At 45.5% G+C, this 24,294-nt stretch overlaps 1 long non-coding RNA gene across 1 annotated transcript in view; it reads left to right on the forward strand.

Annotated features, from left to right (window-relative positions):
* The window catches only part of LOC139249612 (uncharacterized), a 70,147-nt gene extending 48,287 nt beyond the window's left edge, over positions 1-21,860 (forward strand). Inside the window, exons 2-3 of the long non-coding RNA XR_011591228.1 lie at positions 20,635-20,794; positions 21,062-21,860. This is a non-coding gene — a long non-coding RNA (uncharacterized lncRNA). The remainder of the gene's footprint in view (positions 1-20,634; positions 20,795-21,061) is intronic.
* The last annotated feature ends 2,434 nt before the right edge of the window (positions 21,861-24,294 follow it).

The raw sequence follows: 24,294 nt of genomic DNA on the forward strand, positions 1-24,294 counted from the left end.
GGGGAATGGATGGCAAACAAACAGAGTTAGAAGAAACGCTGGAGGAGGTGAACAACAATGTGCTTGAAGAGATAAGTTTTTAAGAAGCCTTTAAAGGTGGGGCAAGATGTAACAAGATGGAAGGGAATTCCAAAGTGCAGGGTCAAGATGATAGAAGCAGAAGAAGATGGGGATATGGGTGGGGTTAATGTATAGTGGGCTCAAGGAAAGAAAGAAAGGCTTGCATTTATATAGCACCTTTCACGACCACCAGACATCTTAAAGCGTTTTACAGCCAATGAAGTACTTTTTTGTGTAGTCACTGTTGTAATGTGGTAAATGTGGCAGCCAATTTGCGCACAGCAAGCTCCCACAAACAGCAATGTGATAATGACCAGGTTATCTGTTTTTTGTTATGTTGAAGGAGGAATACATATTGGATGGGACACCGGAGATAATTCCCCAGTTCTTCTTCGAAATAGTGCCATGGGATCTATTACGTTCACTTGAGAGAGCAGATGGGGCCTCGGTTTAACGTCTCATTCAAAAAACGGCACCTTCGATTGTGCAACATTCCCTCAGTACTGCACTGGATTGTCAGCCTAGATTTTTTGTACTCAATTCCCTGTTAAAACACAGCTCTGATCTGCAGGCAATACTAAAGACAAATGAATCTTGGACAATGAGTAATGATATTAACAGTTTAAGCAGGTGTTGTACATGGGAGAGCAGGCATAGAGCTTTAATTATGGGCAAACTTTAAATCTCAGTGGGGCAGAAGGATGGTACACTCTACATGGAAGTGTATTAAGGAAGCAAATAGATGTCATAAAAATAACAAATGGATGAGGCGTGATTTTTTTAAAGACACCTGAAAAAAAGAAAGACTTGCATTTATATAGCGCTTTTCACGACCACCGGATGTCTCAAAGTGCTTTTACAGCCAATGAAGTACTTTTTGGAGTGCAGTCACTGTTGTAATGTAGGAAACATGGCAGCCAATTTGCTCATAGCAAGCTGTCACAACAATGTGATAATGACCAGATAATCTGTTTTTGTTATGTTGATTGAGGGATAAATATTGACCAGGACACCAGGGATAACTCCACTGCTCTTCTTTGAAATAGTGCCATGGGATCTTTTACATTCACCTGCGAAAGCAGATGTGGATTCAGTTTAAAGTCTCATCTGAAAAACAGCATCTCTAACAGTGCAGCACTCCCTCAGCAGTGTCAGCAGAGATTTATGTGTTCAAAAGTCTCTGGAGTGAGACTTGAACCCACAACCTTCCACCTGAGAGGCAAGAGTGCTACCCACTGAGCCATAGCTGACCAGGATGTAACTGTGTTGGAGCTTGCCTATGTTGGATGAGCAAGACCATGGAGGGATTTGATGTGAATTTTAGAATCAATGCTGGGTTGAGGAGCAGTAAATGTCAGTAAGGGCAGGGGGCTAGGTGAGTGAGTCTTGGTGCAGAATAGGATGTAGACGACAAAGTTTTGCACGATTTGGAACTTGTGCAGCATTGAACTTAGAATGCTGGCAAGAAGAGCATTGGACAAGTTGAGCCCAGAGATGATCAAGGTTTGGATAAGAGTCTCAGTGGAGTTGAGGTACGGATGGTGATTGACAATGTGATGGAGGCTGACGTAAGTCACCAGCTAAAGGTCAAATGGAATGCTGAGGTTGCGATTTATAGGGAACAGTTAGAGAAGGGGCTTCAGACTGGAGATAGGATGTGGAGATTCTCGTGCGAGATGAATAGAATGGCTTCACTTTTACATAAGAACATAAGAAATAGGAGCAGGTGTAGACCATTTGGCCCCTCGAGCCTGCTCTGCCAGTTAATAAAACCGTAGCTGATCTGATCCTGGCCTCAGCTCCACGTCCTTGCCCTCTTCCCATAACCCTTGACTCCCTTATTGTTCAAAATCTGTCTATCTCCACCTTAAATACATTCAATGATCCAGCCTCCACGGCTCTCTGGGGTAGAAAATCCCAAAGGTTCACGACCCTCTGAGAGAAGAAATTCTTCCTCATTTCCATTTTAAATGGGCGACCCCTTATTCTGAAACTGTGCTCCCTGGTTCTAGATTCTCCCATGAGGGGGAAACATCCTCTCTGCATCTATCCTGTCTAGCCCCCTCAGATTCTTACATGTTTCAATATGATTCTGTCAATATTTTATCAATGGTCAGCTGGAAAAAGCTTTGGCTCATCCAAGACAGCGCAGTGATAGTCATAGAACTGAGTGTGGTGATGGATACATGAAGCTGCCTGTCATCAGCATAGATGTGGAAGCTGATCCTGTGCCCACGGATAATGTTGCTGAGAAGTGGTATCCAGAGAATAAAAATGTAGGGGCACAAAAATAGAGCCTTGGTACTTCCAGGAATGACCGTGCAGGCATGGGAGGAGCAGTCGTTACAGGAGATGTTCTGACAGTGTTGGGACAGGTAGATAGGGACTGCCATGAAGGTAGACAATGGAGGAAAGGCAACAAGGAAAAATACTTTTTTTGTTTGAGGAAATTGGAAAAGATCTATGGTTGGACAAGGCATGTACCCTTCGACTATCAATACTGGTTGGTAGTCCAAACAGATTACTTAAGATTTTAGTTCATTCCTCCAATCTCAGACAAAGCAAGGATCATTTCCCATACTTTGGGAGCCTCTTCTCAACAAGAGCTGGCGACAATGATGAGATTCAACACCGCCTCCAGTGCGCCAGTGCAGCTTTCGGCCGCCTGAGGAAAAGAGTGTTCAAAGACCAGGGCCTCAAATCTGCCACCAAGCTCATGGTCTACAGGGCTGTAGTAATACCCGCCCTCCTGTATGGACATGGACCATGTATAGTAGACACCTCAAGTCGCTGGAGAAATACCACCAATGATGTCTCCGCAAGATTCTATAAATCCCCTGGGAGGACAGACGCACCAACATTAGCGTCCTTGACCAGGCCAACATCCCCAGAATTGAAGCACTGACCACACTTGATTAGTTCTGCTGGGCAAGCCACATTGTCTGCATGCCAAACATGAGACTCCCAAAGCAAGCGCTCTACTTGGCACTCCTTCACGGCAAACGAGCCAAAGGTGGGCAGAGGAAACATTACAAGGACACCCTCAAAGCCTCCCTGATAAAGTGCAACATTCCCACTGACACCTGGGCCTGGCCAAAGAACGCCCTAGGTGGATGAAGTGCATCTAGGAGGACGCTGAGTACCTTGAGTCTCATCGCCAAGAGAATGCAGAAATCAAGCGCAGGCAGCGGGAAGAGCATATGGCAAATCTGTCCCACCCTCCCTTTCCCTCAGCGACTATCTGTCCCACCTGTGCCAGGAACTGTCACTCTCGTATTGGACTGTTCAGCCACCTAAGGACTCGTTTTAAGAGTGGAAGCAAGTCTTCCTCGATTCCGAGGGACTGCCTCTGATGATGATGAAAGCAAGGAAAAAATACAATGGTAAATATTGAATTACATAAGAATTAGAACATAAGAATTTGGAACAGGAGAATTTACCATAATGAATTGGTAAATGCTCAAACAGCAATTCTTTAATTAAAATAAAAAATGGAGAACCACGTCAGGGGCTTTCAACAGAAGTGTAGGCACTTAATAACACAGTGAGAAATATTGTATCAGCATTCAGCAACATTCAGGCACCAAAGGCCAACAGGAGAAGCAAATCTTTTTTAAGGTACATATATGCAAATATCTTTATTAAGATGCATGCATGAGCATGTCAGAAGCACTCAACAAAATATACAATCTAGAGACTGTTGTAGCAGTAGAGAGCTAAGTAAAGATTGCAACAGGATTAACAGAAATGTGACTTACCACAGTCGGGGAGATGAAGGCAACATAGAGGGATGTAGGATACTCAGGAAGAGTAGGGCAAGAAAAGACGGGTGTAGCTTTATACAGAAGGCACATCTGGAAGATAAAGGAAATGGACATTGTGGTAAATAATTGGGTTATGAGGAAGTCTCCGACCACAATTTTCCACCCAATAAAATGAAATAGAGAAAGGAAATATGGAACATTACATCAAGGGCTAAGATAGATCAAATTACCTTCCTCACCTGTACTCATCTTATGATCTTGCGAGCTATACTGGGAGGAAGGGCTTACATTTACCTATAAGATGATTGGAGAGTAACAGAGATTTTTTTTTCAAAGTACAGATTGTATCTCTCCAGTCCGGGACTCTTTGGTCTGGCAACGTCCCTGGTCTGGCATCATTCCCAGTGGTATTGCTGACAATGCTAGGGTCGGCGTGACCTCCCGTGGCCCATAAAATTCTCCGGTCCGGCACTGGTCATGTCTCAAATGTACCAGACTGGAGAGGTACAACTGTACCAGTAAATAGTTTACAGCAGCCACAAAACAGACCGATCTCAGTGAAAATGTCTTTATTTAAGTGCAACAATACAACATTATAATTGTAGGCAAAGGTTTATCTTTAGCACCCTAAATGCTGAGCTTCATACACTAGGGCCGTGATTTTATATACCGAGGTAGGTAACGTGCAACCGAGGTAGATGACGGATTGCGATCCCACTCCTGGTTCCATTCCGCTCTGTTGAAGCGATTTTGCCCTGATTTGGCTTGTTAAGTCTGCCCTGCGAGGTGCCCGGCCAATTAAAGGGAAGCAGGTCTGATGACATAATTTGATGACGCATCATCAGCAGATTTCCTTAAAGGGACCATGCCCACATTCATTTTGACATTTGTGCTGTTAGTGTTCTAAAGCATTCAGCTGTTGCAAACACTGACAAGCACTGCACAGAGGTGCACAGCTGCACCCAGGCTCTCCGATCACTCCCTCCAGATGCTTATGGAGGGAGTTACAGCATGCAGAGAGTTACTCTCCTCTTCCACTGGGCGGAAGAGGCCTCCCCAGGTCACCAACGCAACCTGGTTGCACATTGCACAGGAGGGCACAAGCAGGGATGTCATCAGGAGGACCTGGCTGCAGTGGTCAGTAGATCACAAAATGTTACTGTAAAGCCACACTCAACTTCATCCTGCTGTGCCACTCATCACATCCCCATCGATCTGTCTTCCCTACTCTACCCCTGCACATCCTTACCCACACCAACTTACCTAGTACCTCCACCCATCTCTCTCTCTCTATCTACATCATCAGTTCCTCATCTCACTAGCCACCCCTCAAACTCACTCTCATCCTTGTCCAATCATACCAACTAACAACACACAAGGGTAAGGACTCGCGTCTTTTAGCCAATGTTTATGTCAAGTTTCTGTTAATGTGTTGTCAAACATTGAAACCTTAATTACAACCCTTTGCATTCTTGGACAGATTTCTGTGGATCTTTGGAAGTGGTTCAGTGAGTTGTAGTGAATGGTGAGACGTAATGGTACCCCCCGCAATGGTGATGAATGTGAAAGGAATGGCTTGGGCATTATAGGGATGTTTTATGGTTCTGGTGTGGGGTGGTGCCAACCTGGAACATCATGTGGCAGCCAGGGTACACAGCGTCAAGTGAAGTAAATCTGGCCATGGTGAGGCTATCCCTGGCGTCCCGGGCAGCAATATGGTCGGGTTTTGATGGCCTGTGTCCTGTGCTGCATCTGGTGATTGCGGAGAAGGATGGTTTTGTTGTTGATGTTGCTGGTGTTCCCGGGGATGTTGGTGTTGGGTCTGATTGTGGTGGGATTCTGAGGACTAAGGTGAATTTTTTTCCAGGGCATCGATGCTGCTGGAATAGATAGCTGAAGTTGAGATGACAGATGCAATCTGTCAATGGTGAGATAGGTTGTTCCACAGAGGTGACAGTGGATTGAGAGTTTACACTTCCAACCTGCATACAGCTCAAAAGTGTATTCCAAATCCTGAAGGCTCCAGCTTCTAACATTGGAAAGTGAACAGCTACGAAATGGTAGCTTTTATACCAGTTTTTGATAACCCAACGTACTTACCTGACGTGATCTCTGAACGACAGGAACCTCATGATAAAGCTGGAAAAATGGTTAGTAGCTGGTAACAATGCTGCTTAAATACCTTTAAACAGCTTCTTAAGTACTTCAATTGCCTGACTGCTGCTTAGAGCCGAGTCTGCAAAGCGCAGGTGGAGCCAGCACTTGGGAAATTTGCACAGAGGCGAGTTCAGTGTGGGATACCTCTCCGCTGTCAATCTTTTAGATTTTGACAGTGGACCCACCTCTAAACTTGCCCTCTGAGCGCCAGCAAGATTCCGACCCAGAAGTGCATGTCAAAAATGTGGACACTTAGCAAAAATGTAAAAATGGAAATTTCTAGGCAACAAAGCTGAACTTCCTATACTGGAGACATGCCGAGAAAACTTCTAACATTATCTGAACTCAAGGTAGAATGACAAAAATGCAATCATGGTTAAAACTTTTATAATTAACTTTAAAATAGCACAAAGTCAGACATGTAGAAGCATAATCCACTCCCCAAAGATTGTTAATAAACTTCAAAGATTTGTGTGTGTACAGCCCCAGGTCCCTCTGTTCCTGCCCCCACCTTAAACCCCATTTAGTTTATATCGCTTCTCCTCGTTCTTCCTTCCAAAATTAATCACTTCACACTTCTCTGCATTCAATTTCATCTGCCATGTGTCTGCCTATTTCACCAGTATGTCTATGTCCTCCTGAAGTGTGTCACTATTCTCCTCATTGTTTGCTACATTCTATATTACTTCATCAAAGAACTGTATCAAGTTAGTTAAATGCAATTCCTCACAGCACCAGTTAACCTCCCTGCGAGGATATTGATCGCAGTCCTGTTGATGTGCAACCCATCCATCATGTACACATCGCTTCTGCCCCAAACTGGTCACAACACTGCCGGAAACTGAAGCCCTCCCTCCTGAACCATTTCTCTAGCCATGTGTTAACCTGGCTTATCTTACTGCTCCTATAGTCACTTGCATATAGCATTGGGGGTAATTCAGAGATTGCTATCTTTGAGGTCTTGCTCTTTAACTTCCTCCTCTAGCTCCTGAAACTTTATCAGTAAGTCCTCCACCCTTTTCCTGGAGTTAGCTGAAGTCCTTACTACTAGGGGGATCAAGGGGTATGGCGAGAAAGCAGGAATGGGGTACTGAAGTTGCATGTTCAGCCATGAACTCATTGAATGTCGGTGCAGGCTAGAAGGGCCGAATGGCCTACTCCTGCACCTATTTTCTATGTTTCTATGTTTCTATGTTTCTATGTTTCCTAACTATGCCATTGGTTCCAACATAGACTATGACCTCTGGTTGGTTCCCTCGCACCTGCAAAATGTTCTGCACCCGTTCAGTGATGTCCTTTACCCTGGCATCAGAGAGGCAACACGTCATGCAAGCCTCGCTCCGGTGGTTGCAGAAACATCTGTCTAGCCCCCTGACTATCGAATTTCCTGTGGCTGCAGCATTTCTACACTTTATGGAGCCCCCTCTTTACAGTCATTTGCCCCCATGGTGCTGCAGTTGTGCTCTGTTTGAGAGTGCCCCCTGCTGGTGGGTTCCTGCACTACCTGCTTCTTCCTGCCCTACCAGATGGCCACCCACTTACTGTCATCCTGAACTCGCTGTAGATTGACCACCGCCTGGAACGTGCATTCCAGGAAACTCTCAGTGTCCCGTATGCCCTGCAGTGACTTCAGCTGTTGAGCTTGAGTTCGAGCAATTGGAGGCACCTCCTGCACATGTGGTTATCCAGGACACATGAAGCATCCTGGAGTTCCCACATGGCACAGGGATTGCAGGCAATGGGTCTCAGCTTATTTACTTATTCCTATTTATTAATGTATACCAGATTTTTATTTAATGCAATTTGGATCCCTTTAACGTTGATATCCCCTTTGATCTAATTAATTAAAAAGTGGATGCTGAAAATCTGAAATCAGAACAGAAAATGCTGGAAACATTCAGCAAGTCAGGCAGCATCTGTGGGGTAAGAAACAGAGTTAACATTTCAGGCCGTTGACCTTTCGTCAGAAGTCTAATTAATTATTCTGATTATTTATATATTGACTTATTTACAGTTATCGTTTGGTTTTAATTACTTAGCCTTCACCCTCTGCACAGAATTTCCACTCTCACCAAATTCCCATCGTAATTCTGTTAGGTAGATTTACCCAACTCTTATCAAGTTCTGTACTTAAAGCTCTGTGCTTTTGCAAATATCCCTCTAATATATACCCTTCAGAAACACACCAGTTACAACTGGTCAGTCAACATCCGGCCACAATAATAATGAACATCTAGTCAAGGACCCACGTACAGCTATAATAAAACCAGGAAATGCTGGAAATACTCAGCAGGCCAGGCAGCATCTGTGGAGAGAGAAACAGAGTTAACGGTTCAGCTCTGTGACCTTTTGCAATGTATGCATCTGTGAATATGTTCACAGGTTTGTAGAGCTGTTGAAGAGTCTGTGTTCCAGGTGTATATGCAATGTGTGAGGTTGCAGCCCGTATTCCATTATTTGAGGGGCTGCTGCTCAATTTCTAGCTGCACTTCAGTCCCACGCTCCTGATCTTTGGGCACCTGGAGCGGAGGAGAGTGGGTAGGTTGGAGGGCCTCCTCGTGGAACTGCTCCTGGGCCTGGCCAAGGTGGCCATTAACAGGTCCAAGCAGTGGGATGTCAAGGGGGTCGTTCAGCCCAACTGCCTGCCTCTCTTCCGTGGCTACGTGGAGATATGGAGCACATGGTACGCTCACGGCCTTCCACGAGGGGTAGGCACTGGAGGGACTGGAGTGCATCATTTCAACAGGGAACAACATTTTAATTTAAGTTGATTTGTCAAGGTTCCCTTTAATGTTTGTTAGTTAATATTTGGGTTTTGTGCCCTTACAAAAGGGGGCACTTGAATTAACGTTACATTAAAATAATTGTAGTGCTGTTGAGTTACAAGTAGCTTAGCCGATCAAGTGATGTTCACAAGACTTAATAAAACCCCAACCAATTGGGTTCAGGGGATCCACGACAAGGCAGGTGGTTGTGAGTCTAGTGGATGAACTGGTAACGTATAGTTAAATCTTTTGCTAATAAACCAACTACTTCTTAATAGCAATATGTTGCTATGAATTCTTAAGCAAAAAACCCATGAAGCAAATACATTACACCTTTCATTAGAACTGACAAAAGTTAAAGATCTAACAGGTTTTAAGCAAGTGTAGGGGCAGTGAAAGGGGGGGGGGCGGGGAGGAAAGAACAAAAGGGAAGGTCTGTGATAGGGTGGAAGGCAGGAGAGATTGGAGAGACAAAAGGGGCTGATGGTACGGTAAAAGGGGGTGGTATGGGACAGGTAAAGAAACAAAAACAAAAAATGGGTCTAGAGGAGGTGTAAATGACAATAGCAAAATCATTACCGGGACCCGCTGTCTGAAAAAGTGGCAGCCATAGTACAGAACCACTTACAGCTGATTGACTGTTAACTATTAAGTGCCACTGACTTGCAGTTTTTTAATGTAAGAAAACTAGGTTAAAGTTCAGTTTGATAAAGCAGACTTTCGGTACTACTTATTCTCATCATCAGCAAATTCCCTGTGTCACTCTGTTTCGCAGATTCACTCAACTCTCACCAAGCTGTGTGCTTAAAGTGCTTAGCAGATTAGTGCTTAAAGAAAGAAAGAAATTGCATTTATATAATACATTTCACAACTTCAGGATGTTCCCAAAGTACTTCACAGATAATTAAGTACTTTTAAAGTAGTTAACATGTTTCTTTGTCCACGGATAATGGCAACAGGAGCTTTGAGGCTTCTGCAATCCCATTGCCAAGTGTCTGAGCATAGTGCTTGTGATAAGGTAAAATGACTGCAGCGAACCACCCATGTATTCCTGTGCCTGACCCACAAACAGTTGTACTCTTTCACAATTCAGCCACTAAATTCCGCATACTGCATTAACTGATGTTGCATTTAACAAGATCAAAATCACCATGTTAATAATACAGTGGTGTTTGAAAAACAGACCCGCTGACATTTTTAATCCAAGAAAAGATTGTGGGGAGTCCACGGTAAAATGTCAGGAACAAACACATGCTGAATCCAACTGTGCGGTGCATAGTGTTCCTCACTTAAGCTGCATATTTCCCACTGTTAAGAATAACACTGCTGCAAACTGCAAGGTATTAGGAGTGCAGATGCTCTCAGTTCTGCCAGGATGGCTTTTGTTCATTCTTGACAATCGACATGACATGCGATTCAGGTTGTGATTGCTGTCTTTCATATCTTGAAGTAGCAGAAATGACTGGTACAGATATATTTAATGTAGTCGCATGAACATAAGGACATAAGAAATGGAAGCAGGGGCAGGCCATTTGGCCCCTCGAGCCTGTTCCGCCATTTAATAAGATCATGGTTGATTTGATCATGGACTCAGCTCCACTTCCCTGCCCGCTCCCTATAACCCTTTATTCCCTTATTGTTCAAAAATCTGTCTATCTCCGCCTTAAATATATTCAATGACCCAGCCTCTACAGCTCTCTGGGGCAGAGAATTGCACAGATTTATGACACTCTGAGAGAAGAAATTCCACCTCATCTCATTTCTAAATGGGTGACCCCTTATTCTGAAACTATGCCCCTTAGTTCTAGATTCCCTCACAAGTCGAAACATCCTCTCTGCATCTACTTTGTCAAGCCCCCTCAGAATCTTATAGATTTCAATAAGATCAACTCTCATTCTTCTAAACTCCAATGAGTATAGGCCCAACCTGCTCAACCTTTCTTCATAAGTCAAATCTTTCATCTCAGGAATCAACCTAGGGAACCTTCACTAAACTGCCTCCAATGCAAGTTTATCCTTCCTTAAATAAGGAGACCAAAACAGTACTCCAGGTGTGGTCTGACCAATACTCTGTACAGTTGTAGCAGGACTTCTCTGCTTTAATACTCTATCTCCCTTGCAATAAAGGCCAACATTCCATTTGCCTTCCTGATTATTTGATGTACCTGAATACTTACATTTTGTGTTTCATGCACAAGGACCCCCGGGTCCTTCTGTACTGCAGCATTCTGTAATCTCTCTTCATTTAAATAATAAATTGCATTTTTATTTTTTCTGCCAAAGTGGATAACCTCACACTTTCCCACATTATACTCCATCTGCCAAATGTTTGGCCACTCACTTAGCCTGTCGCTTTTCAGATTCTTTGTGTCCTCCTCACAACTTGCTTTCCCACCCATCTTCGTATCATCAGCAAACTTGGCTACATTACACTCGGTCCCTTCATCCAAGTCATTAATACAGATTATAAATACTTGAAGTCCCAGCACCAATCCCTATGGCACCCCACTAGTTACTGTATGCCAACCAGAAAATGACCAATTTATCCCGACTCTCTGTTTTATGTTAGTTAGCCAATCTTATATCCATGCTAATATATTACCTCCAAACCTATAAGGTCTTATCTTGTGCAGTAATATTTTATGTGGCACCTTATCAACTGCCTTCTGGAAATCCAAACACATCACATCCACTGGTTCCACCTTATCCACGCCAGCATTTTCCCAATGACAGATGTTGAGCTAACTGGTCTATAATGCTCTGCTTTCTGTCTCCTTCCTTTCTGAAATGGGGATGTTACATTTGCAGTTTTCCAATCCGCTGGGACCTCTCAGAGAACAGGGCATTTAGATAGAGTTTACTCTCATAATCCTACTTCTCTCTCTTTATTATTTTGTTTTAGTCATCCTTTGCTGGATTTTAAAAATTTCCCAATCCTCTGGCCTTCCACTAATCTTGGCAACATTGTATGCCTTTGTTTTCAATTTGATACCATCCTTTACTTCCTTATCTCTGCAGCCACTTCTTTTAAAACCTTAGGATGCCATCAGGTCCAGGGGACTTGTCCACCTTTAGTCTCATTAGTTTGCCTGGTACATTTTCTCCAGTGACAGTGATTGTTTTACATTCCCACCTCCCTATAGCCCCTTGATTATCTATTTTAGGGATGTTTTTAATGTCTTCTACAGTGAAGAATGATACAAAATATTCATTAACTTCTTTGCCATTGCCCTGTTCCCCATTTATTAATTCCCCATTCTCATCCGCCATGGGACCAGTGTTTACTTTAGCTACGCTCTTCCTTTTTATATACCTGTAGAAGCTCTTACTATCTGTTTTTAAATTTCTTGCAAGTTTACTCTCATAATCCATTTTCTCTCTCTTTATCATTTTCTTTAGTCATCATTTGCTGTTTTTAAAATATTTCCCAATCCTTAGGCCTCCCACTAATCTTGGCAACATTGTATGCCTTTGTTTCCTATTTGATACCATCCTTTACTTGCTTAGTTAGCCACAATGGTTATCCCTTCTCTTAAAGTCTTTTCTTCTCATTGGAATATATTTTTGTTGAGAGTTATGAAATATCTCCTTAAATGTCTGCCATTGCTTATCAATCGTTTTACACTTTAATCTATTTTACCAGTCCACTTTAGCCAATACTGCCTTCATACCTTTGCAATCGCCTTTATTTTCGATCAGGACACTGGTTTGAGATCCAACATTCTCACCCTCCAACTGAATTTGAAATTCAACCATGCTCTGATCACTCTTTCCTGGAGGATCTTTTACTATGAGATCATTTATTAATCCTGTCTCATTGCACAGTAGCAGATTTAAGATAGTCTCTCATCTGGAGGGAGCAGAGCATGCCGGGAGATCTCAGAGAGGCAGTGATCGTGACCATCTTTAAAAAAGAGGGAACAAGTCCGACTGCGGCAACTACAGAGGAATCGCCCTGTTATCAGCCACTGGGAAAGTTGTCGCTAGAGTCCTCCTCAACCGTCTTCTCCCTGTGGCTGAGGAACTCCTCCTAGAGTCACAGTGTGGATTTCGTCCCCTATGGGGCACAACGGACATGATTTTTACAGCGCGACAGATGCAGGAAAAATGCAGGGGACAGCGCTAGCCCTTATACATGGCCTTCTTCGACCTTACAAAGGCCTTTGACACTGTCAACCGTGAAGGTCTATGGAGTGTCCTCCTCCATTTCAGATGCCCCCAAAAGTTCATCACCATCCTCCACCTGCTCCACGACGACATGCAGGCTGTGATCCATTACAGATCCAATTCATGTCCGGACCGGGGTCAAACAGGGCTGCGCCATCGTCTCAACCCTCTTTTCAATTTTCCTCACTGCCATGCTCCACCTGAGAGTCAACAAGCTCCCCGCGGGAGTGGAACTAAACTACAGAACCAGTGGGAACCTGTTCAACATTCGTCGTCTCCAGGCCAGGTCCAATACCACCTGCATCTGCGCACATATAGAGGCTGAACTCCAAGTCATAGTCAACGTATTTACTGAGGCGTATGAAAGCATGGGCCTTATGCTAAACATCTGTAAGACAAAGGTCCTCATCTAGCCTGCCCCTGCCGCTCAGTACTGCCCCCCAGTCATCAAGATCCACGGCGTGGCCCTGGACAATGTGGACCATTTCCCATACCAAGGGAGCCTCTTATCAACAAGAACAGACATTGACGATGAGATTCAACACTCCAGTATGTCAGTGCATCCTTCGGCCACCTGAGGAAAAGAGTGTTTGAAGACCAGGCCCTCAAATCTGCCACCAAGCTCATGGTCTACAGGGCTGTAGTAATACCCGCCCTCCTGTATGGCTCAGAGACATAGGCAATGTACAATAGACACCTCAAGTCGCTAAGAAATACCACCATCGGTGTCTCCACAAGATCCTACAAATCCCCTGGGAGGACAGACGCACCAACGTTAGCGTCCTCGACCAGACCAACATCCCCAGCATTGAAGCAGTGACCACACTTGATCAGCTCCGCTGGGCAGGCCACATTGTTCGCATGCCAGACACGTGACTCCCAAAGCAAGCGCTCTACTCGGAGCTCCTTCATGGCAAATGAGCCAAAGGTGGGCAGAGGATATGTTACAAGGACACCCTCAAAGCCTCCCTAATAAAGTGCAACATCCTCACCAACACCTGGAAGTCCCTGGCCAAAGGCCACCCTAATTGAAGGAAGTTCATCTGGGAGGGTGTTGAGCACCTCGCGTCTCATTGCCGAGAGCATGCAGAAATCAAGAGCAGGCAGCGGAAAGAGCGTGTGGCAAACCTGTCCCACCCACCCTTTCCCTCACCAACTGTCTGTCCCATCTGTGACAGGGACTGTGTTTCTCGTATTGGACTGGTCAGCCACCTAAGGACTCAGTTTTAGAGTGGAAGCAAGTCTTCCTCAATTCTGAGGGACTGCCTACGATGATAACCAGATCTAAGATAGCCTGCCTCGGTTCCACAGCATACTGTTCAAGAAAACCATCCCGGATACACTCTATGAACTCTTCTTCAAAGCTGCCTTGGCCAATTTGATTTGTCCAATCAATATGAAGATTAAAATCGTCCATGATTATTGCTGTACCTTTCTTACAAGCCTCTATTATTTCTTGATTTATTCTCTGTCCAACTGTGTAACTACTGTTAGGGTGCCTGTAGACTATGCCCACCGGTGAATTCTTCCCCCTATTATTTCTTATCTCCACCCAAACTGATTCTACATCTTGATCTTCTGAGCCAGTATTATTTCTCACTACTGCACTGATCTCATCCTTTATTAATAGAGCTACCCCAACTCCTTTTCCATTCTGTCTATCCTTCCGAATTTTCAAATACCCTTAAATATTCAGTTCCCAGCATGGGAACACCATCACCTGGAAATTCCCCTCAGACTTACACATCATCCTAACTTTGGAAATATATCGCCATTCCTTCATTGTTGCTGGGTCACCTTCCTGTAACTTCCTCCCTAACAGCACTGTGGGAGTACCTTCACCACACGGACTGCAGCAGTTCAAGAAGGCGGCTTACCACCATCTTTTCAAGTGCAATTAGGGATAGGCAATAAATGCTGGCCTTGCCAGCGATGCCCACATCCCAGGAACCAATAAAACAAACTATATGTGGAACATAATTACCAGTATTTGTACACCAAAGTGAAAATAAGCAAGTGCTGAGCTAGCAAAAGAGAGACACATTTCGCTGAGTTTTGTGTGCTAACTCTAGCTCTTACTATATCAGCTAAATACTATTACAAAGTGCGCAGATGTAGTTTGTGTATTGAAACTTAATTTAATTCTGAGTGTGTGATGATCTGTTTTGTGCAACGCAGCATATTTTGTCTGTGTGCTTATGCGTATTATCCTTTCAGAGAATTCCACAGATTTACAACCCTCTGAGAGAAGAAATTTCTCCTCATCTCTGTTTTAAATGGGCAGCTCATCATTCTAAGATCATGCCGTCTAGTTCTTGTCTCCCCCATCAGTGGACACATCCTCTCTGCATCCACCTTGTCAAGCCCCCTCATAACCTTATACGTTTTGATAAGATCACCTCTCATTCTTCTGAATTCCAATGAGTAGAGGCCCAACCTACTCAACCTTTCCTCATATGTCAATCCCTCATTCCCGGAATCAACCTGGTGAACCTTCTCTGAACTACCTCCAAAGCAAGTAAATATGGAAACCAAAACTGCGCGCAGTATTCCAGGTGTGGCCTCACCAATACCTTATATAGCTGTAGCAAGACTTCCCTGCTTTTATACTCCATCCCCTTTGCAATAAAGGCCGATACCATTGGCCTTCCTGATCATTTGCTAAACCTGCATAGCATCCTTTTGTATTTCATGCACAAGTACCCCCAGGTCCCGCTGTAAATAGCAAGGGTGGGTGGAGGTGCAAAGTAAGTTTGTGTGAGTAAGGATGTGCAGGAGTAGGTTAGGGAAGGCAGAGTGATGGGGATGTGATGAGTGGCACAGGAGGATGAGGTTGAGTGTGGCTTTGCAGTAACATTTTGGGATCTACTGAGATAATTGAAAGGTTTGCACCACTGCAGCCTGATCCTCCCAATGACATCCCTGCTTGTGCCCTCCTGTGCAATGTGCAACCAAGCTGCGTTGATGTCCTGGGGACGTCTCTTCTGCCCATTGGAAGGGAAGAGAACCTCCCTGCGTGCTGTGACTCTCTCCATAAGTATATGGAGGGAGTCATGGGAGAGCCTGGCTGCAGCCGTGCACCTTTGTGCAGTGCTTGTCAGTGTTTGCAGCACCTCAATGCTGCAGAACACTGACAGTACAATGACAATATAAATTTGCGCATGGTCCCTTTAAGGAAACCAGCTAATGATGTATCATCAAATGACATCATCAGACCTGCTTCCTTCAATTGGCCGGGAAATGCACTGGGCGGGCTTAACAAGCCCAATCAGGGGAAAATCATTCTACATAGCGGGCTGCAACCTGCCACCGACATTTCCCGCCATGGACCCGACAAAATTCACAGAATCCAGCCCCAAGTCCCAATAGTAAAAGGTCACTGGGCTCACACCAATGTGGAAACACTAGAAAAATGGTATAATGTTCTCCTTATTCAACCTGCTTTATTGCCCCGCATTAGATCTTCCACTGCACCCTTCCTTGGTGGACGTGCATCATACTGATCAAGAAACCAGTCCCAGATGCATTCATAAGTGTCATGTATCCTACATGGCTACTGTTAGTACTATCACAAGGTGTGCCACCAGAGGGCACAGCAGTAGGAGACTTATAGGTTACCTGTATAGATGTGCCTGGCCTAGTATAAAAGGCAGGCCACCAGGTGTGATCCTCACTCTGGAGTTAACAAATAAAGGACTAAGGTCACTACAGTTCAAGTACAACACATTGCCTTGTGGAGTCATTATTAGAGCAGCCAAGGACACAACAATTGGCGACGAGATTACGAACTTTCATGCAAAAATGGCTACCCTTGGTACGTTGCAGCAGTTCGCCGATGGTGATGATTGGACACCTTTGTGGAGAGGCTCAACCATTTCTTCACAGCAAATGATCTGGCAGGAGATGACCCGGCCACACTGGCTGATAGGTGCAGAGCTATCCTGCTAATCAATTGTGGGCCCACTGTCTATGGTCTCGTCAGGGACTTGCTGGCACCAGCGAAGACAACAACCAAGATGTATGAGGAGCTTGTAACTCTGATCCATGAGCAACTCAAGCCCAAGGAGAGCATCCTCACAGGCAGATATCGGTTCTACACTCACCGAAGGCCAGGAAATTGCGAAATACGCTGCAGTCCTCAGGAGGCTGGCGGCACCATGTCAGTTCGGCAACAACCTCAACGAAGCGCTGCGGGACATTTTTGTCTTTGGAATCGACCATGAGGTCCTTCTTCACAAGTTACTGTCGGCGGATACCACAGTCACACTGCCGAAGGCCATCTCCTTGAGCCAGGCATTCATGACCTCGACCTATGGCTCTAGGCAGATGACTCACCCTCAGGACTCAAACCCGGCAGGTACTGTGCACAGAGTGGTGCTGTTTAGAGGCTGGATTGTAGAACACAAACCCTCTCGGGGAGAGAGAACAGGCCCCCGATTGCCTTAACTCAGCATCTGCCAAGGGGGGCTAATCGAGTAGCTCCATGCTGGCGTTGTGGAGGGAATCACAGGGCTCACCACTGTTAATTTAAAGATTATGTGTGCAAGGGCTGCAGCACAAAGGGCCACCTCCAGTGAATGTGTAAGAGAAATATGACTCACTGTGTCGATGAAGAGACTGTAGATGGCCATGAATCCAGCGCGGATTATGAAACGATAGGCAGAGAGGCAGCTCAGCCCCACGATGATGTATATAGCATGTTTACCTGCACCACCGAGTGTTCCCCATTGAGGATGGAAGTCGAGATAGATGGTGTTCCAGTCTTCATGGGGGTGAGCCAGTCAGTAATGAATCAAGAAGCCTTTGAGAGGCTATGGGACAATCAGGCTGAACGACCCAAGTTGGTCCCGGTTCAGGCAAAGCTGTGCACCTACACCGATGAACTTATCCCAGTCGTTGGTAGTGCGGATGTAAAGCTAGTCCATTATGGCGCGGTGCACAAGTTACCTCTGTGGATTGTTGCAGGTGATGGACCAATGCTGCTCGTCAGAAGATGGATGGAGAAGATCCATTGGAGCTGGGAAGACTTCAATCCTGCAGCGATCGACGTCGTCCACGTTTGGAGGCACAGAAAGCCTTCACTTGAAGGTGGACCCGGCACCAGAGAGCAGACCAGCACAGCACCTGAGGCACAGACCGCTCAGCATGACTGCGTGGAGATGATCCAGCACCTTCCAGGCTTCAGTGGCAGGACTCTGGAGGAAGAAAATTGGATCCAAAGGTGACTCCCCAGCTTCGGTGGCAGAACCCGGGGAGAAGAGGATCACTGCAGTCGACATCGTGGATGGAGGAAAAATGGCGCCCAAACCACAAGGTGAGGCACTGAAGAAAGAGATGGCGGTGGCCAGACCACGAGGTGCAGCGCTGATGGAGAAACACGTGGCACCAAATGGAGAAGAGGATTGGGGTAAAGAAAGCAAGGCTCTCTTAAAGGAGGCCTGCAAACCACCACAATTAGAGGAACAGTTCCACACACTCAAGCAATGTAATAGCAACTGTAAATTAGAGATAAAATGTGTAACTGACAATAGAGTTGTGTACATGCAATAAGCAAGGAAAAGTCACGCGATCATGTAAAATGTGTAAGCGATGATCAGAATTGTGTACATGCAATCGCGCGATTGCGATCGGAGCCCTACAGAGTATCCACAATAAGTAATGAAAAGTTGTGTGATGTAAGATTTCAACTGCACGCAGCCAATGCAGCGGGCAAACACCCATCGGGAGCACACAGGTCGAGCGAGCTACCCAATGCGTCCTGGGGACCAGAGTTATGCATCATGGAGTGTGGCCACAAGCTGCCAATACACACGAGCTACAGAGTAAGCGATCTCAACAGGTCAACAGCATCGGTATCGATATCCTGCCCCTGATCGGCTCCACCTCTCAGGCACCCAATGGCACCAACCGCCACAAGCCTGAAAGAGCAAACCCCCAGACCTCATCGCCATCAAGGCCATACCCGGAAATGAAGGGTCACCCGCTACAGTCCCCCCAAAGGGGACCGGGACCAGCCAGGATCCCAAACCAAACAACGCCCAGGCAAGCGAGTCAGCAGTTCCCTGTGCACTGCCTGACTACAGCTCCTCAGAGAGCAGCAGCAACCGAAGGCGCAAAGAAAGGACAGGGAGGTCACAGGCATCTGTGAACCTTCCCAATGCTAGGAACCATGGCAACAGCCCCAAGAGCAGGCAACTCGAGCCAACCGGGTTCCCACTGCCAGCACTGGGCACCGAGCCGCCGCCAGACTGCAGGGACACCATCCAGCAGTTCTGGAACTAGATTGTCCTTATGCACTGATCACTGCATCGATAATGTAGCTCACCAGTCTAACGTACTTGTCACACAACGGAACCACAAATGTAATGCAAACTTGTTTTTCTGAACTTGAATGTGTATGAATTCACTGAGCCTCTGGCATAATCTATATATGGCGGGGGAAGAATGGAGTGGTCAGGGACACACACAAACAGCAACCACCAGCACTCTACTGCACCAACCACTCACCCAAGATTGAAACGACCTGCCAAGGGTCAATCAGATAGAGCCCAGATAGAGCTAAGCCCAGAGCACAATCAATGCAGAGGCAGTTTGCACTAAAGGTTTAGGGGAGATTGATGTCATGTATCCTACATGGCCACTGTTCTTACTATCACAAGGTGTGCCACCAGAGGGCACAGCAGTGGGAGACTTGTAGGTTACCTGTACAGGTGTGCCTGGCCTAGTATAAAAGGCAGGCCACCAGGTGTGATCCTTACTCTGGAGTTAACAAATAAAGGACTAAGGTCACTACAGTTCAAGTACAACACATTGCCTTGTGGAGTCATTATTAGAGCATCCAAGGACACAACAATAAGAACATAAAAAATAGGAGCAGGAGTAGGCCAAATGGCCCCTCGAGTCTGCTCCGCCATGGCTGATCTGCTACCTGAAATTCACTTTCCTTCACTATCTCCATATCATTTGGTTCCTTTAATATCCAAAAATCTAGTGATCTCTGTCTTGAATGACAGAGCATCCGCAGCCCTCTGGGGTAGAGAATTCGAAAGATTCACAACACTTTGAGTGAAGAAATTTCTCCTCATCTCAGTCCCAAATGACTGACTCCTTATTCTGAGACTATGATCCCTAATTCTGGACTCCCCAGCCAAGGAACACATCCTCCCTGCATCTACCCTGTCAAGCTCCTTAAGAATTTCAATGAGATCACCTCTCATTTTTCTAAACTCTCGAGAATATAAGCCTAGTTTACTCAATCTCTCCTCATAGGATAATCCCCTCATCCCAGATATCAGTCTAGTGAACCTTTGTTGCATTCCCTCTAAGGCAAGTATATCCTTCCTGAGATAAGGAGACCAAAACTGTACACAGTACTCCAGATATAGTCTCACCAAGGCCCTACACAATTGTAGCAAGACTTTAAAATGTTATATGTAATATTTTAATGATGCATTTTATTTTATTTGGAAAATTTTAATTGGAAGTTTGAATTTCCGGCATTACATTTAAGTTTTTCTTTCTTTAATGTATTAATTAATTTATTTATTAATTAATTTATGCATCCTAACAGTAAATTGCATTTTCCATTTATAAAATATTGTACTGATGCAATGCAAATTTTTACATTGCATCTCCTGCATTGAATTTAAATCTGTCAGTCTTAAATGTTTATTACCAAGTCCATTAGCTTATGCCATGCCATGTTCTTTTCTCATTTGCAGAAGAAGGTATCTATCAAGCAGTCTGAGCAGAGGAGGACGGGGGACGGCTCTGCTCAGCTGCAACCACTCACCGAAATTGAGTTTCTTGCGGTCGCGCTGGTTGTACAAGACAGCTGTTCCGTCACGACCCGTGGTCTGGCCGAACCCAGCCTTGAGTCTCGTGAGTATTGGGAAATGTGCAATGTGTCAAACATTATTAAAGACATTTTTAAAATCTAGCTTAGTTATGCATGTAATGTCCTGTAATTATAATGCAATATGCAATATACTTGTGATGTACTCTTGATGTACGAAAGATGTTATGGCAGCCCTGGTGCAGCCCTTGTGCATATGGGGTAGTGAAAAATATTGTTATGTAATGTCTCCTGGTAATGATCACTGTTAATGTTCTAATAAGTTATTTAAAAATATCATTCGTGTTTTTAAGGTCAACCTGAGAAGGTAGTCTCACTTCACCCATCCACTCCACCTGCACCATCAGCAGCAACCACCTCGGAGGAGGAAGAGGAGGAACATTTTCGTGAGGAGGAAGAGGAAGAAAGCTTTCCTCACCTACAGGAGGAAGAGGAAGAGCAGGAGGAGGATGAGGAATCGACCATTGTTGTGGGAGGGGAAGAACCTGTGGTCATCTCTATTGAGAGGGATGAGGCACCCGGACCAAGCGGTGTGCAGCTGGCGACGCCAAGGCACAACATTTTGCACACGCCGACCCCACGGAGGTCGGGTCAGCGAGGTGAGCAATCGCCTACCTCGGACAGGCAGACGGAGTGCTTGATATCCCTGTGCAGGGAGACGGTCGCGAACGGTCGCGACCTTATCCAGGGGTTCAGGGTTTCTCCACAAACTGGAGCCAGTTCTCAACAACCTGGAGCCAGTTCAACACGAATTTCTCCAACTGGTCTTCCATGCAAATGGAGATAGCACGAGAGACCTTGGAGGCGATCCAAGAACTGACCGCCACAACCAACGCCCATTGGCATATGGTGCTGGCTGGACACGGTGCTGCACCCCAAGGTGTCGTGTCGGCTCGGAGCGAGACCCCGAGCACTCAAGCAAGTACGGAGGTCACAGTTCCTCCTGACCTGGAAGTGGAGTCTCAGGCTTCTGCATCCACTCCTTCACCTCCACCATGGCAGGAAGTCTTGCCATCGCACACTGCACACCCCATTCGTGTCAGTCTGCGTAGACCAAAACGGGCGGGTGGGGTAAGAACACGGGGTGGGAAAGGACCTGGAGGGAAACGTGGCCGCATGTAGGGAGGGTTGTGTGTCTTGCAATTACATTGTTAATTTGTTAATATTTTTACAAGTTTGCATTTTGTTCATGGTTGTTTGGGGTTGGGGCGGGCGGGGCGATGGTTGTTATTAAAAACATTTTTTAATAATTTGTTGCATTAAGCATAACACATAACATATTTACAGTTGTTCAACATTACTTGTTCAACCTTTTATTATAGCCTCACTTTACTTAAGCTAAGCATTAATGCAAATGCCAGGGCATGCAGGCAAGGCAAAAATTAAACCCCACGCAAATGAAACTTTTGATTAACCGTAACTGTAAATGCAAATGTAAATATCCACAATGTAAGTTCACGCAAAGCATTCATAAATGACGCAACAGCTGAGCAGCCGCATAATTGCCACTGGGTACCAGTCTTCGGGAGGGGGGTGGTGGTACCGGTGCTAGATCGCCAGGCTGATTGCCCTCCCCTAGGTCCTCGCCATCCTCCTCTTCTGCCTCTTCCTCCTCTTCATCCTCGCTGGCTGGCTCTTCCATCTCCCCTCCTTCTGGAGGTGGACCTGCAGCCCGATCGGGCATTACTTGTCCTCTCCTTATAGCTAGGTTATGCAGCGTGCAACACACTACAATAAACTCAGCGCCCTGGTCAGGGTGGTATGGTAGGCTGCCACCAGAATGGTCCAGGCATCTGAAGAGCTGCTTTAGGGCTCCAATTGTCTTTTCAACTATGTTGCGTGTCGCTATGTGACTTTCATTGTAACGCTTCTCTACTTCAATGACGGGATTACATAGAGGGGTTATCAGCCAACTGACAAGTCCATATCCCTTATCCCCCAGCATCCAACCGTGACCTTCTGGCTGATTGACAAACAGGTCAAGGATAGCACTCTCACGTAGGATGTACGCATCATGGATGCTACCAGGAAATGTAGCATTTACTATCATGATTATTTGGTTGTGGTCGATAACAAGCTGCACATTTAAGGAGTGGTACCCCTTTCTGTTACAAAACACCTCTGCGTTCTTTAAGTGGGCCTTCAGGGCAATGTGCATGAAGTCTATTACTCCCTGTGCCTTGGGGAAGTATGCTATTCTGTAGAAATCCAAAGCCCTCGGTCTGTGCCTCCCTGGTCATTGGGAAGCTTATCATGTCCATCCTGTGAGCGTAAAGGGCTTCAGTCACCTGCCGAATGCAGCAGTGCATGGCGTGCTGAGAGATATGGCAGATGTCACCAGCTGAAGCCTGAAAAGATCCAGATGTGTTGAAGGCTAGGGCAGCAGTAACCTTCACCTCAACGGACAGTGCGGTTCTGATGGTGCTGGAAGGCTACAGATCACCCTTGACGAGTTGTCATATCTCATCGATGACCTCCTTCTGGAATCGCAGCCACCTAACACAAGCGTTTTCAGACAAGTTCAGGTAAGATTGCTTTTCCAAGTACCTTTGATGGCTGTACGCTCGCGTGCTCTGTCTTCGTCTCTGTCTACGCATTACTCTGCCACCTCTTCGATTGATCCTTTCAGAAACCAGCATGTGAGCAGTTACAAGTAATGACAGAGAAAGCATAGGCCCCATCACTATCAATAATTACTTTCACTAAATTAAACTAATCTCTCTACTTTCTACTCTCTCTCTACAATGTATACCAGTCAGTCTAATAGGCCCCAACAATATCAATAATTTTTTTCACTATCTATAAAAGCACATTTCACCAAAAAAATGCCTATACAATAGCTACTATCAATATATATATACCATAACATAATATCCTGAGTTGATCTATCGATAAATAACTCTCTAAATAACTCACAACTATTTTGCTCATTTCTTTCTGTTGCCTCCACCCTTCCTCCGATCTTCAAAATGGCGTCCGTAGTGCCCATTTCCTTCTGTAAAGTCCGGTAAAAGCAACTATTTGTCAGTGATATTTTCGGCCTTCCATCAGCCCAGCGAAGGGCCGGCAATGTGCCAAAAGTTGGGATGGGCCTTGTGTGGGCGATCAGTTCGGCGAAGTAAGCGGAAACTTGGGGGTCTATTTTTCCAGCAATGTTTTGGGCCTAGTTTTCATTTTTTGGTTAAAATGGGCGATAGAGGTCCATTTTGGGCCATAGATGGGCCATAGATGGGTGATGTGAAGTGGAAAGTCTAGCCCGATGTATGTAAAGGCTGCAGCAGAAAGGGCCATCTCCAGCGAATGGTTAAAAGAAATATGATTCACTGTTTTGATGAAGAGTCTGCAGATGACCTTGAATCCAGTGCGGATTATGAAGCGATAGTCAGAGAGGCAGCTCAACCCTACGATGAGGCATATAGCATGTTTACCTGCACCACAGAATGTTCCCCGTTGAGGATGGAGGTTGAGATAAATGGCGTTCCAGTCTTCATGGAAGTGGACACGGGAGTGAGCCAGACAGTAATGA

This window comes from Pristiophorus japonicus, chromosome 1 (genome assembly GCF_044704955.1).
Source record: "Pristiophorus japonicus isolate sPriJap1 chromosome 1, sPriJap1.hap1, whole genome shotgun sequence".
Classification (NCBI taxonomy): Eukaryota; Metazoa; Chordata; class Chondrichthyes; family Pristiophoridae; genus Pristiophorus; species Pristiophorus japonicus.